Genomic DNA, 15,497 nt, shown 5'->3' on the forward strand with positions numbered 1-15,497 from the left:
TATATATTATAATAATATGTGAAATACAGTTTACGCAGTTGCCCTAAATATATTTTTATTAAATATAATATTAACGTACTATTTATTTTAATCATTGTTTTGTACGATCCAGAATTTTAAAGTTTCATATTTCGTGATTCATATAAAAACGTACCTACATAGTCAACATTTTTGCAAGGCTTGAACAATTTTTACGTTAAACGTTGGATTTAGTTCATTTTTAAAAATTCGCTGAAACCTCCTCTGATATTTTTTATTCTTTGTATACTTATACTTGTTGTTATATACACACAATAAAACAATATTGGTTACTTGGGTGTATAAGGTTTAAAGTTTTCAACGATTTTTTTTTAACGCCAAGTCTGCGGCATCGGACGTAAAGACTAAAGGGCAAAAGGCCATTTTCTCCCCCACAGTGGATCAACAAATCGCGTGACACTCGGCCTCGGTGGCTATTCGGTTTGCACGCGAATATTCGTCGACTTTAATTATATCGCGGCGTTGCGCTCGGAATATTAATTACAATTTCAAGCCTTGATATAATATATTATGAGTTGTGTTAGAACGCGTGGTAATCCTCGTCCCTGCAGCGATGGTTTAATATAGTTATACAAAATCCCGTAATAGTCCAAATGCGTTCATGTATAGTATCATGTGTACGACGTTATATAAATTGCAAACAACACCGTACGTATAACGTGGTGTTTGCGAATATATAAAAGACTTATTGGTATACGTGCCGGCGAATATCGCAGCGGTGAGCGAACTAGAGATCGCTGGACGACACGCGCGAAAATCAACGCGGAGAGTCACGCATTGCGGACTTATTGCCAGATGTCAGCTGTAGGGTAACCATTTGCCGTGGCGCCAACACTACCTCGCCGCCATTTGAACCTCAGACCTCCACCTCACTCCTATCATCCGCCATCGCCACGATCGCGATAAGCCTTTTTCGAAAATTCGAGTTTATTTTCATTAAAAATGTATATTATATGAATATGTAGGTATGTATTTTTTTCCATTGAACAATAAAGCGCTCCAGGTTAGTTTCCATACGCGTGCATTAGCGTTTTGCATACAATGCCCGGCTAACCTAACCTTTACGATTTTACCACATTTCCATAACGCGTCGCACTCTGTACATGTTATACCTATATAAACGGATATTATTTACGAGCCTATTGACGTATGTTAATATTGTAAATACAAAAATCGACCCCAAGTTGCATATAATGTAGGTAATAGGTATAAATAACAATAATATGTACGAGAGACTTATTGCTAGCCGCGCGTGGACAACAATCGATCGACTGTACTATACGGCATACGCACAACCAACCTACCAATACCCATATTAAAATAATAATAATAATATTTCAAACGCGCGCACAACAATCAGTTTGCCGACGTTCGTTGCTATGTATCGTGTATGCGTATACGCGCGCGCGCGCGTGTGTGTGTATGACAGTATAATATTCTTATTTGACGAGGAGTAAGCTACCACCTAGAGGGTGGATTTCAAATATCATTCATGTCTACGTATGTAATACGTACTAAGAATATATATATAGGTTTACGTCGTTGGACATGCCCTGGGTAGATATTGGAAAATGATAAACATTTATTAGTTAGGTATGTCTTTAACTAAAATACCTAATCGAAATATAACATAATACAATGTCAGCTGTATATAACACAGCAATGGCATTTGTACGATGGCGAATGTAGTCTCTAGTCAGTAGGGTCATTTATGGCGGTGTCTTTCTTCCACACCGTGGACACTGACGACAAAGCGGCATATTTTGAACTCGTGTAAACTTAAAATACGAAAAATATTACAGAAATAACACCACGCAAGTGGAGACACAGTGAACGTAAAGTAAATTTACGCAATACCTATAGTATATATTATATTTATTTATTTATTTATAATAATTAAACGAACAAAGTTATTATTATTTGTGTGGCATACGGTGCACGCTAGATAGTGTGCCGTTCCGAAACAAATTCATCGCACGATACTGCAGTTATAATAATATCATATTAATATACCTACTTGAGCAAGATGTCGTTCACAGTCTGGATTTCTGTGCGCGTACAGTTCTACTGAGACTTCTAGATACCAGATGCGGCAGCAAGAACAAATAAAGCCCCCCCCCCCACACACGTATTTTACATAATAACAATAATATTACGTATATATACATATATTATACAATATGATGTTATATCCCTTTCTGGCGCGACCGGTCTCCTCTCCAGCAATAGCGATCGAAGTTAAAGACCTGCAGCGGTACACGCGTTACTTTACTGTGCGTCGTTCTAAAATAACTCTTTAGCCGTGCGTAATATATTGTGACCGTCTGCCAACATTCGGAGTACAATATTATTATACTCTGTAGACGTTTTGTCAAATGATTCGATCGGCGGCTACCACGTGTGTACACAGAACACACGCACTCCGCAGCAACCCGTCTCGAGAAACGAGAGCTCGTCCAGTCACCGTCCGCACCAATGACGTCGCGTATAGTCGTTGGTTATTCATATTATAATAATAATACCATGGCGATGACATCGGTGACCAGACGTACTTTTTTTTTTGTTTTTACGATTGCCCTAGTGTCCTTGAAGAATAATACGTATGTAAATACAATAGTAGTATACTAGCTGTACCTAATCCAAGTGAGGGGGTGATTTTGTAACGAAGGAGAACACAAATAAATGTTAAAATATGAATTTTTTAGTATTTATTAATCTTTCCACACATGACATAAGTACTTACAATAATAATATGATCGAAATAATTCCACGATTTTGTTTCTCTCCCGTACTACACCTGTAACGTAAAATATTGTGTGTTGTTTACTGAGAGTATTGTGTGTATTATCATGGATAGAAATTAATAACGAAATTGCTGGCAATAGATCAAACGAATTACATTATAGTTTATAATATATCGCGATTAACATAAATATGCGAACGTCTCGGAACGTATTAAATGGTATAGGTATATAATAATTAATTCCGACATCGTAAAAATGTTTGATGGCAGTTAAATTTTTAGTATTCCGCCGGGTGTTTTATTTGAGTCTTAAAATAATAAACTACGGTGTATAGGTACGATTTTGGCGTTCGAAGGGTATCGTCTAGTGTCTTTTACCAAGTTAACATACCTATAATATATGAAATACATCTTACAAACGATGATGGGTTCGGTGAATTCGATTTTGCCTTTTTGAAAAGAACGGCAAAAATAATTTGTAAGGGTCGTATTTTGTTGAATACCAGTCTCGGGTCCACACAAAGTCGGTTTTTTTTTTTTGCACGATACACCGCATTTGAAAAGGTGGGATATTCGATATCCTACGCTATCAAAAACCATTTTACAAATAATTTTTCTGTCCACTGTGCCGAGGGTAAATATATTTTGACAATGGCCAGGTATAGAGTACCTATACGTTCATCCACGACTTCTTAGTTCACGTCTGCGCCGGATGGATAGGAAATTCGAAAATACCTTGCCCGGGCGTGCACCGCGTAGAAAGTGTACCTATATAATATCATGTGGACTGCATATATACCTATACATGTCTTTGGTAGCTATATGTACACTATACACTCGCGTTATATAGGTGTACTCTGTGTTTCCGAAAACCGGTTGCCATGTATCTCTCTCTGTCTAATAATAATAATAATAACAACAACACATAATAATATAATATGATGCATATAAACAAACATTCTTCTATCCATCGTTCTCATCACACTGTACATCATCCATACAATACTTGTGTATTGTGTTATAAAACGAAAACATTACAGTTGCATAAGTTTATGCATAATATAATTTATATATCATTATTGTTGTTGATCGCGATGTTTTCTCAAATCTGGGTTTTTATACGGAATATTTCGCGTTTCAGCTGCATCTCGCCGCCATTCAATTGCGTTATTTTTACGACCGTCACATATTATCGTTATTCGAAAACAATATTAACCTACAAGCAGGTAAAGCGTACAAAAGATTCGGATTATTATTAATAATCATTAATCATTGACGTGTGATTAAAATTATTTCATATTAATTATACATTCATGTAGGTACATGTACATTACAATATATGTTAGCGTTTTTGTTGTATCCTCCATCGCTCTCTCCCCGCTTCATGCTGTATTTCTGTCTCGTCCGGTCCAGACGTCCAGTCACATTGTTTTATCGTATTCCGCCCAATACACTTAATGTATAATACATGTCTTGTCATCACTGGGCATACAACACACTAACACACGCGCGCACGCATAATACCCAATACCTGATTATCGGCGCTATACACAATATCGTGGTTTTGATATTTTATCGTGGTGGACATTATATTAAATACTATTATTAGTATTTTCATCAATACTACTTTATATCAGGTATTACCTATGTGGCATTGACAAGAATTATGTATTTTTTTATTGTATTCATTTTTTTTCAAATTTATTTTATTTTATATTAATTATTAATTTTACTATATATTATATAATTATTTTATTTTTAGATAAGTACTAGTTTATTACAATTAAAATCAGGATATTATAATCCTCAATAACGGACGATGTAGTCATATTAATACCATTTACTTGTATATTAACATGTTAACAACTTCAATAGTCTATTACTGTAAGATAAATAAATAATTCACTCGGTAAATCCCTCCAATCACTGCAGCAGCTGTGAATAATTTAATATAATAATATAGCCGTCCATATTCCTACGTCGAGTTATCCGAGAGTTGTCCGCGAAACGAGCACCTGTCGGCCATGATAGTATAGGTCGCGCAAAATACGTAACATACTTTTAATTTTTCCAAAACAAAATGCTAAGTTATAAAATGTGCACACTCTTAATCGTTAAGCGAATATATCATTATTAGCTCAATCATATAATTTACATCTATATTTGATATTAGTTTTTTTTTAAATCAAAATCGATATTATTTGAGATTGAGATGAAAAAAAACGTCCAAATAAACCTGTAGATCACATTATCGATGTTTACAGTAAAAAAATTGATGATCATTAAAATATCTTCCTTTTAAATTTTAATCGTTTTTTCTACATACAAGGCGTTAAAACAAAACGTGAGATGATAACGCGAATGCAAAATGTATATCTTGTTATAATATAGGTATGGTTACATCCAAATGAAATTTATTTTCACATTTTCAATTTACTTACCTCGTTACCTATTGTACACACACACTGAATAAAAAATAACAATTTCCACGTACATTCTCTTATTTTATTTGTACAATATGTAGGTATGAACGATAACTTTTTTCAATTAAAATCAACGTCACTAAAGAGTTGTGCCACGCGCGTGTCAAAGAAATTACCTTCCTTGGCGGATTGGCATCTTGACTGTGTTGTTCGTAATCAAGTGTATATTATACAATACACTATGCATCTATAATAAATATTATAAATTGATTACGGTGTATTTCTTTGAAATGTTAGAAACAGTGCCACATACCCACCCACGAGCCGCAGGTAATGTTGCCAAGGCAGTGTATCATATATTTAATCAATTTATCCAGGCCTTTAAGAAATAACAATAAACAAGGTTTTTACATTTAGCGGTCTAGACAGGTTTTTAGTTTTTACTTGTTATACATACATAATACACACACACACACACATATATATATATATATATATATATAATAATGTACCACGTTTGTTATTTTATTGTACCTACACGCATACATCTGTACAGTCTGATTTAATAATAAATTATATTTTTTTTCTTACACTGAAATACGTTGGAAATCATATTTAAAGTTTAATTGGTGTCCAAAGTGGTAATTATATACAATCTCCTTGTCACCTGGTAAATACAACTTAAAAATACTAAGAATATGGTTCATTTTCTAGGAACTATTATAATATTATAAACGGCATACATGTGCTGCTCGATTCAGATACCATCAATTATAGTGTACCTATCATAATATATTATAAAACTATTATAACTATTCGAAAATTATAACATCTCAAGGATGACTTCCCAAATTACATAACGGTTTATATTGAAATCATTTTACTTACCTATCAAAGTTATAACTATTATAAGTTAGGTACCTATATTTATTATTTTACACAATACACATTACAAATGTTTTCTGAAAAAAAACATTTGCATTAAAAGAAAATATTTAAATAATTACACTATATAATGTTATGTAAGGAAAACTCGTTAATAATAAATAAAAAGTTAAAATCTATTACTTATTCAAACGTATACGCACTTAAATTTGAGTTGGAAACTTGGGACCAAGATTTTCGAATATGGTAACACGAAATCATTAAATTTTTTGGAAACTAATTAGAATAAATTATTTTAACTGCTAAAACTCATTTTAATGTTGGTAATATCATAATATTTCCAATATATGAACTTTTTTACTGTTATTACGATTAACGAATTGTAGCATTGAGATTGAAATAATATTATACAAACAAAATGGATACGATCTTACAGAAGTCATACAGCAAAAATTATAACTTGTAATTAGTCAACTATGCAGTACTAATATCTACTGTTATGGTGGGTATCAATATTAAACCGCACTTTCAGTTGCACTTTTGTAGGCGAGCCCGTTCGATTATGCTGTTTAGTATACTACGTCCACTAAACGCGGCTCTACAGCTCTACGCTCTGCTGTATACCTTTAAGGTTTTATTTTTTTTTAAAGATTTTTCCACGTAAAATATACCCTAAAATGAGATAACACACCATTAAGACTTGAAAAAGAAACGAATGAGGAGAACACAAGTAGTTTTGGCTTCTCTCCAATAGCGGGAAAGGTGCATTTAGGTAAATATTACAAACACACAACGGCTACCATTTCGTCTTATCCCAGCACCATCCACACATCATCATAGAATATTAAACACCTGACCGCACACCGACACATTATACGGAACATTTTGTACATGTTTATTTGCAAATACATTTATTATGATATTGCATTATTATAATGTTGAAGTATATAGAGGAACTGCAGTATACATTATACCTACATAATACACGCGCACTGTATAAAACATCAATTTATATACACATAAACACGTTGCCATTTTAGTGTGGCCCACCGAAAGGCTACTGTGTCAAAGTTCAAGGGCTCGGCAGTTTTTTTTGATTTATATAATGTAAACATATATAATGTGATGCATAAATTGTGCCGGATATCGCAGGTAAAAACTAAATTTATAAATGGGATAGAAAAAAGGATATAGATTATAATAATGCATAAGTACATAATATTATACTTGCATGAATATCGATAGTTTTCAAACTACTATCATAAATTAACGTATATAAATATATTCGGCAAAGAACTATGATGTTTGGTGACATTAGCTTTTAGAAGAAACTTAATTCTTAAAATACGTTTGAATTCAAATTCTCCGTCTTATTTTTATCAAATTCAAAAATATTGTAATCTTTATATAATAATGTTAGGTATTATTTCATTGTTACAGCATAACATGCGCCTTATAATAAAACTTCTAAGATTAATGCACGTACAATATAAATCCGTTATATTCATGCCAACGTAATAGGTATTATTACATTTCAGACGATTTTTTTGATTTTATCCCGTTGGAATTATGTATAGTTTGATTTAAGATTTAACTATAAAATTATCAATTCACCACTTGGTCTAATTCTATAAAATTATTAATATCGACGCATATATTATAGGAGTTTCTTTAACGATTTAGATTTTTATTATGTATATAGGTCGTTGTAATTCGATATATAACACTGTAAAATAATATATATATTATAACTTATTTTGTTCTTATTGCATCAATCACGAAAACTATGTAATGTTTGGAAAAATATTTACAGGAAACTGTGTATTTAAATGCAGTGTATACAAAAATAATAAACATTTATATACAAACGCGGAGGGACTTATATACATGTATCAGGCATAATACGAATTATTGGATCGACCTATACTCTGCCAAATATCATCACACTGTTTCACTCTACTTAACACAGTCAACAAAGTTCATTAATGATTTTAAACAACCTCAGATTTTGGTTTCAAATATTTTTGTACATTTTAATCAAACCAAACATAATATTATATGGAGGTACATATTTATGTAAATGCGCATAGTAAGTACCTACTTAGCGATCTGCTCACGGCATGTCTTCTTATATTATGACTAACCTAAAATTACATGGTTATTACCTATGTTTTTTTCTTTAAATATATGCTATTAAAACGTCACAACCGACGTGCGTAATATAGATGCGACGTAAAGCCGCAAATCCCCCGAGGGGACGTATCTCGTAACTATTATTTCATTGAAAAGTATCGAAACGAATTCGTACATTTAATACATTCATATTATATTATATTATGATCTACGCCAAACAAATATATATAAGTATGCGTATTATGCATTTGTCGTGTGTGTATTGTGTACACAACGCTTTGATGTATTACAAAAGTATTATTTGATTATTCTAATAGTTTTTTTGGTATTACTTATTAATTATATACATGGTATTGAAATGCTTTTAATTTATTCAAAATATATTATACATTTTATTTGTTTCGTCGTATACTATAATAAACATTAGATAAATGCGCGTTTCACTTGATAATATTCTTATAGTATTCATGTATAATGATGATACTGCATCGCATTGAAACTTAATGAATTCGTGACCAAAACATTCGATAAATCTTTAAATGTTATTATTTTTATCCTTCGAATACGAGGAAGCATTAAAAATGAAATATTTGTCTTGTATAGTTGTATGCTTATATATATTACAGTAATGTTTTTATAACTTAAATGCAGGTGCATACTTAATAGATATGTTAGTTATAGGTATTATATTATATATGTATGGGTACTGAATAAATCGTAATTTATTATAAGCATTTATATATTTTTTTCAAAAATAAATTTACCACTGCCATTTGAGAAAGAGGATCGAAAATGAAACTTTGTGTCTATGTAATAAACAAATCGTCACATATTGCATTTAACCTAATTCAGTATTTTACGTGTTATGAATCTAATGATGGTTGATAATACGATTTAATATAATATGGCATGTACATTATAACTATTATTACACAATATAACGTTTATTGCGTATGAACAATAATAATATATTATAATTGAATATATTATACACTTTCTGCTATAGAGAAATAATTAATTGTTCTTGTATATTCGAGTTAAAATTTAAAAAAAATATTGAATCGCTATTGTTTCGTAATTAACTTTACCTTGAGGTTTGCCGAGTGTTAATAAACTAATTTTTAATTTACTATACGCGCATTTCTTCATATTATAAATCACCCTTATCGATAGAGCACTTTTCAGATTCATTCAAATGGTACGGTAATCGCGTTAAGTTTTATTGCCAAAATGAATAAAAGTATTAATTATTGTTCGTTGAAACACGCGTAAGGCACTGCAATTATAATAATTAATAGGTGCCTAATTAGTTTTGTGTAATTATACGATTGTATTTATTCCAAAACACTGCTGCAGCAATCGCTGCACGATGATGTTCAATGACGTTCGCAATGATAATAATTATTTAATTTCGTGTGACGTGTGTAAACCATCAACACGGCTTGTGCATCCGTTAAGAAGTATAGCGGCTATCGTGAATATTGGCATCGTGTGTTATTGCAATGGGCTAACGACATTTTCAGCAGGTGTTTATAAGTATATTATACCCATCAACATATTTGTAAGTCGCAGGAGGATAGTGATAAAAGCAAAATCGAAATATCGCGAATTGATTGCGTCGTGCACAATCAACAATCGTTCGAAATCAATTGCACCTATACGTAAAATATATAATATTAGGTATACTATATTATAATGATGAGTACTGTACCTATTATGTTATACTCTCGGACGCGGAAGTCGAAATTCGAATGTCGTAAAATCGTGTTGTCCGTCACGAATCGCATGGTCTCGGCGGCGTAGGTACCATGTACTGAAAATCTCAATTATTGCGATTATACTATTATATTTTATACTTAACGTCGTCGAGTACGTCCACCGCGGGAAGCCTTCAAGCGATAATCTTCGCGCACCTAGACCCATCATTATCGCAGTCGTATCACGCGGCAATTTGTGTACCCAAATTGTGTGCAATTTGAGTGCGGCGTGCATATCCGGTCGTCCGTCCGCGGGAATCATAGGACGCACCACTTGTTGTTTTGATGTTAATATAATATTATGTTGTGCGGCCGTGACGATTTGTTTCCTCGATAGTCGAAGATTGAATAATAAAAATAAAAAGTTATTGTGTTTACGTTTCCGCGTTACTACGACGCATATAACATTCCAAAATTGACATCCAGCACCAGTTACGATTTGGTGTAGCTTAAATATCAGAGCGAAATCACCTATTATCAAACTTAGGAACGAGTTATTATGTAACGAGTGTACAAAATATTAATACAAAAAAATAATCATATAACTCGTATAAAAATTAAAACATATATAGTAACAAAACCATCGAAGAACACATTAAACAGTGTCAACTCTTCCCGTTGATATTTATGCAACTTTAGTGTACCTATATATAATCTCATAGCCGGCTCCGGTTTACGTAGTATCATTAAAATTATTGATTTTTAATTTTTAATATTTCCCTCACGTGGGCTGTGGCCAGTCGCAATATTGTGTATAATACGACACGTTTAGCTAAATAATAAAATAACATTATAATATACGTATTTTTATAACAGTATGACAGCTACTTATGGTTTCGAGTCAACTCGCACATGCACACAACAATAATACACACGCGTTTTCAACCACTTTTTTGTCGCCGTGACGATCGTATACGAACACAATCACCCCTAGCACTAATAATAATAATAGTAATATTTACTGCGGCGATGGTGGTCGACACCATTCCACCGCAACGTGCACATCGAGTGACAGTTTCGTGTGAGCTGTCCGCCAAACGAACGTGGTCGATCGTTCTGCAACACGCGGAACGGAAAATTTACGAACCCTATCTAGAGCTGCGTGCAATAATTATATATGACCGTAAACCACGTATATACCGGGGGATGTAACCATATACCTGCTTAGGTTCGCCGTTCTTTTTTTTTCTATTCCAAATGTTCCCATGCCAACGTACCGATCGAGTCAATATTATATGCCTTACTGTATATAATAGGTACATCTAAATGTTATATGGAATCGTTACCAAGGCACAAAATATTATATCATATTATTAGAAGAGCCTTGGCGTCCAAAACAGCCTATAACACTTTTTATAAAAATGTCGGTTACACGCTAAACAATTGCCATAAAATATTCTCAAAAATACGCGAAATCGATAAATTATAGTTAAAAAATAATCATTTTACTTTGGCACAAAGTTTATTTTCCATGTGTTTATTGAATTATTTTGATCATTTCCCACAACGATTACGAGTGTGCCTGTACTCTACAGTGATTTGCTGCAGATGTGTCACCACAAAGCTGTGGCACTAAAATTTATCTTAAAGATAGCGATGATTAATGAAATTAGAAAAAAAAAATAAACGATCTTCAGTATATTATGCATCGTAACTCACTAAAATTTAAAAATTTCACAAAATTGGTCGTATCTACCTACCGTTAAAAATGTTGAAACCTTTATTTTAGACTAACGCGAGTACGGGATTATGTTAAAAGTAATACATTTTGCCTTCCGAAATCATACTGTAATGTACTTCAAGTTGTGTTTATCTTTTACGTATATTGAAAAAATAAACAAATACTTAGAAACTACTAGTAAAAACCCTTCGTAATGATAACAGGAAAATCATACGTATCCTGTCAAAATGTCAGCTTCAATAATATTTTTAGTTAGATGTAGTTAGGTGCGCAAATTCATCAGGGTCGCTTCTAATAGGTTGGCGTGTTATATTTCTTACCATCTTGGTAATATTATTGAAATTTGGTGCTCAGCTGGTCAGGCTTTTAAAGATATCAGAGCAGGATATATACATCCACGAAGAAATACTTCGACTGAAATTACATAGGAAAATGTGTACACTATCAACGAATAATATAAAAATAGTATTAATATAGTAGGATTGTGTTTGTGATGCGTATTTCTATTGCTCGATTGCTCCGTTGCAACGATTCATCCATGTGTTAATAATATTATTAGCTCAGACAATATAATATATTTTGCTGGTACACATTCCACATACCCATTTTATTACTTCCAACAAAATTATACGGAGCGATAGAACACGTGTTAGTCAAAAATAAAAATCGCAAACATCAAGATACCAGTTTTCATGTAATTCATAGCTGCATATGTACGCCAATATAATATTTATATTATTATCATGCACCTATACTTGTGAAACACAGGGAAAAGAGATTAAACGAGATGTGGTGATAATATTATGCTAAGGAGATGGGATATTATAAGTCCGCAACATTGGTGGAGATAAAAATCCGTAAAAATATAGGGTGGTTAGAGTCCGTGTCACTATAATAATATTGTGTCTCATAAAAAATCATTTTTTTATTTTACATTAGGTTTACAAAATACAAATTATTAAAGCTCATAAATGTTCATCACGCGGAGAGTTTTTGACAGGTTTTTTAAACGTAAATTTAATGTGAAATTGTAAAAATCTTCGTATAATAATACATATATGACGTGTATTTTCTACCACAGGCGTAGACCAGAGTTAAAAATAATAAGTACGTTATCATCAAGTACCTAAAGCACATATATATGTATATATAGTATGTATATGAATATGTTATACGAATTATACATGTTATACGATGTGTATAAATAAGTATATATATCATGTGGTTTGGTGAAACTGATAAAACTCTATACAGCAATAACTTAAAACTATAGCTACACATCCTGTGGTCATGCAGTACTGTAGGGTACAATATTTCGAAGAAATAAAAACACGAAGAAAAAATAATAAAAATAATAATGTGTGATAAGTCATGACTTATGATTTCAATCTACACGTGGCGTTTGACCAACTCGTGTGAGGCGCCCCACACGTCCACACTCACATATGGTGTCCGCGTTTAATTTTTCTGCATCGTCCCGTCGGCCTTCTTGCATCGTAATATAGTGTTTTTATTAACATCATATTGACCGGGTTCATTCATAACGATTTACTGCACAGCATAAATAATAATACTTAAGTAACATTATGTGTTCATCGGATGTCTTATCGGCGTACATTATAGGACGATTTGGCACATCTATATGCCGGTCGAGTACAGTATTATCAGTTATCTACATATATATTATATAACTAAACATAAGTTAGAGGGAGGAGGGTGAGACTCAAATACATTAAACAGTCACCTTCTCACATTTATAACAATATTAAAATTGAATATATTATTTTAATATAGCAGTTTGTGTAAGTTTATAAATCAAACATATAATAATAATATGTAAACTGCACATTTGTCAAAAGAATATGGGTAAACAGTTGTGGGAGGACTTCATCCCTCTCAAGTTAAACCTGTAAGACTATGTAGTATGTATAGTGACGGTAGTACGGAGGTAGTTTGGTTTTTTATTTAATTTATTAAAGCGACGTGACAGCAGGGGGCATTGTGCATATAATAATGTTATTATTATTATTGTAGTTATTTATTTTAAAAAAACACGTGACGTTTTTAAAAACGAACATTCTGCACGCGATTTACACATTGGTTTAGGTATTTTAATACATATATTTTTGAATTTTCCCCATAACCGAATACAATATAATTATAATTATTTCAGTGCGAAAATGTCGGCACTGAATAGATAGTAAAATTGTTGGCAAACAAGGATAATTCAAAGGTAGTCGACGAAGAGGGTAGCGATTCGCCACTCTTCCCCCAAGGTTAAAAAAAAAAAAGTAATTATATTAGGTAGATCGTTTAATATATAGTAAATAATAGCATGCAGTCTTTACTTCAGATGTTTCGAAATTTTACCGAAATGTATGATATCGACGAACTACCCTCTAAAAGACGAAGTCGACCATATTTTATTTTGTCGGTTATTTTGATCAGACGCGAGAAAATCGCGCACGCTTCTGCTTTTATATAAAAAGACCGCTTTCGTCGTAAAATTGCATTATCCGTCCGAGACGTGTGTTTGACGTCGTAACCGCCACAGGGGTAGTGCGTTCGTCGGCACTTATCGATACGTTTTTTTGCGACATGCTTTCTCTATATTTACGAGCACGTGAAAAATATTTACTGTTGCTTTTTGTTTTCCCGTATACCTATACCTACTGTTAATATTATTATTCGTTTTCTTTCTCTCTGTCTTTCTCCGCTACCGCAGTCGCGCTGTCCGTCCAATAATCGTCACCGAACACGTAACTGTGTTATTTTGTGCGCTGCTCACAAACCGCGCGATTGTCCGCTGCAACTCCCCCCCCCCGCCCCACACACCACGCTTCACCCGTAGTCGGCGACGTTCACTTAACCCAGATTTAATTCGATTATACTACACACACAATCATTATGTATACCTCCGTATACTGCACGCGTGTATTATGTGTATATACATGTATATTATTCGTGTGCACCTCCAGCAATAATGTAACGCTCTGTTCCAGTTCCCCGCGGACACGGTCAAGGTTTTTAGGGTCTCCCCGCTGCGGCACAGTATGACGTGTGCGTGCTGCTGCAGTTTTACAGCCATGCCGCACAGGGTGATCCGTTTAATGGTGTCTACGCTCATTATAATAAGATCTTAAATATTTTGGAAAATATGTATTAATTTGTTCACGATTCAGTGTCATTGTATAATAACATTTTTTAAATAAACTCATTTCTTACCGCCATTCGTTTTTAAATTTATCAACGAGACAATGACGTATATTTTTAGTATCATATTTCTACAGCGATCTCATTAAATAAATATTGCATTTTCAAAGTGGTTAATTATTTTTAAATTAAGATTTGTTTGAGAGAAATATTATTAATAGTGGAACTACATTATGCAAGGTACTCCACAACACTACTTCAATCATCTATAAGATGAATATATTATATATACTTTGAGTACTTATATAATTCATAACTAATTAACTACTCAGTGGAAATTGAATTACCTATGCATCGGAATTTCCGTAAAATATTATGCTTCTGAATATGTTATGTTAAAAATATAATAATTTGTTGTAATTAAAAAAAATGAAATTTTTAAAATTTACCAGTGATAAATTTTTATAATTATTTTTCTTCAAAAATATTATTTCACAATTAAATCTACAAATTGTAATAAAAACATTTTTTTAAATGAAATTAATTCTCGCATAATACATACATCACCTTGTATATAGCGTATATTATTAATTATTTTAACATACATAATTCGTTTACTGATAGACGGACAAACATTATTCTCTCCACAGAGACACATCACGCTGCACGTTGGTATACCAGCT

At 32.7% G+C, this 15,497-nt stretch overlaps 1 protein-coding gene across 3 annotated transcripts in view; it reads left to right on the forward strand.

Moving 5' to 3' along the window:
• The window catches only part of LOC107163628 (uncharacterized), a 70,486-nt gene that overhangs the window by 780 nt on the left and 54,209 nt on the right, over nt 1-15,497 (forward strand). The gene's annotated exons all lie outside the window — the stretch shown is intronic.

Source organism: Diuraphis noxia, unplaced genomic scaffold, assembly GCF_037042655.1.
Source record: "Diuraphis noxia isolate RWA-SAM2 unplaced genomic scaffold, SU_Dnox_SAM2 contig0003, whole genome shotgun sequence".
NCBI classification, from domain to species: Eukaryota; Metazoa; Arthropoda; class Insecta; order Hemiptera; family Aphididae; genus Diuraphis; species Diuraphis noxia.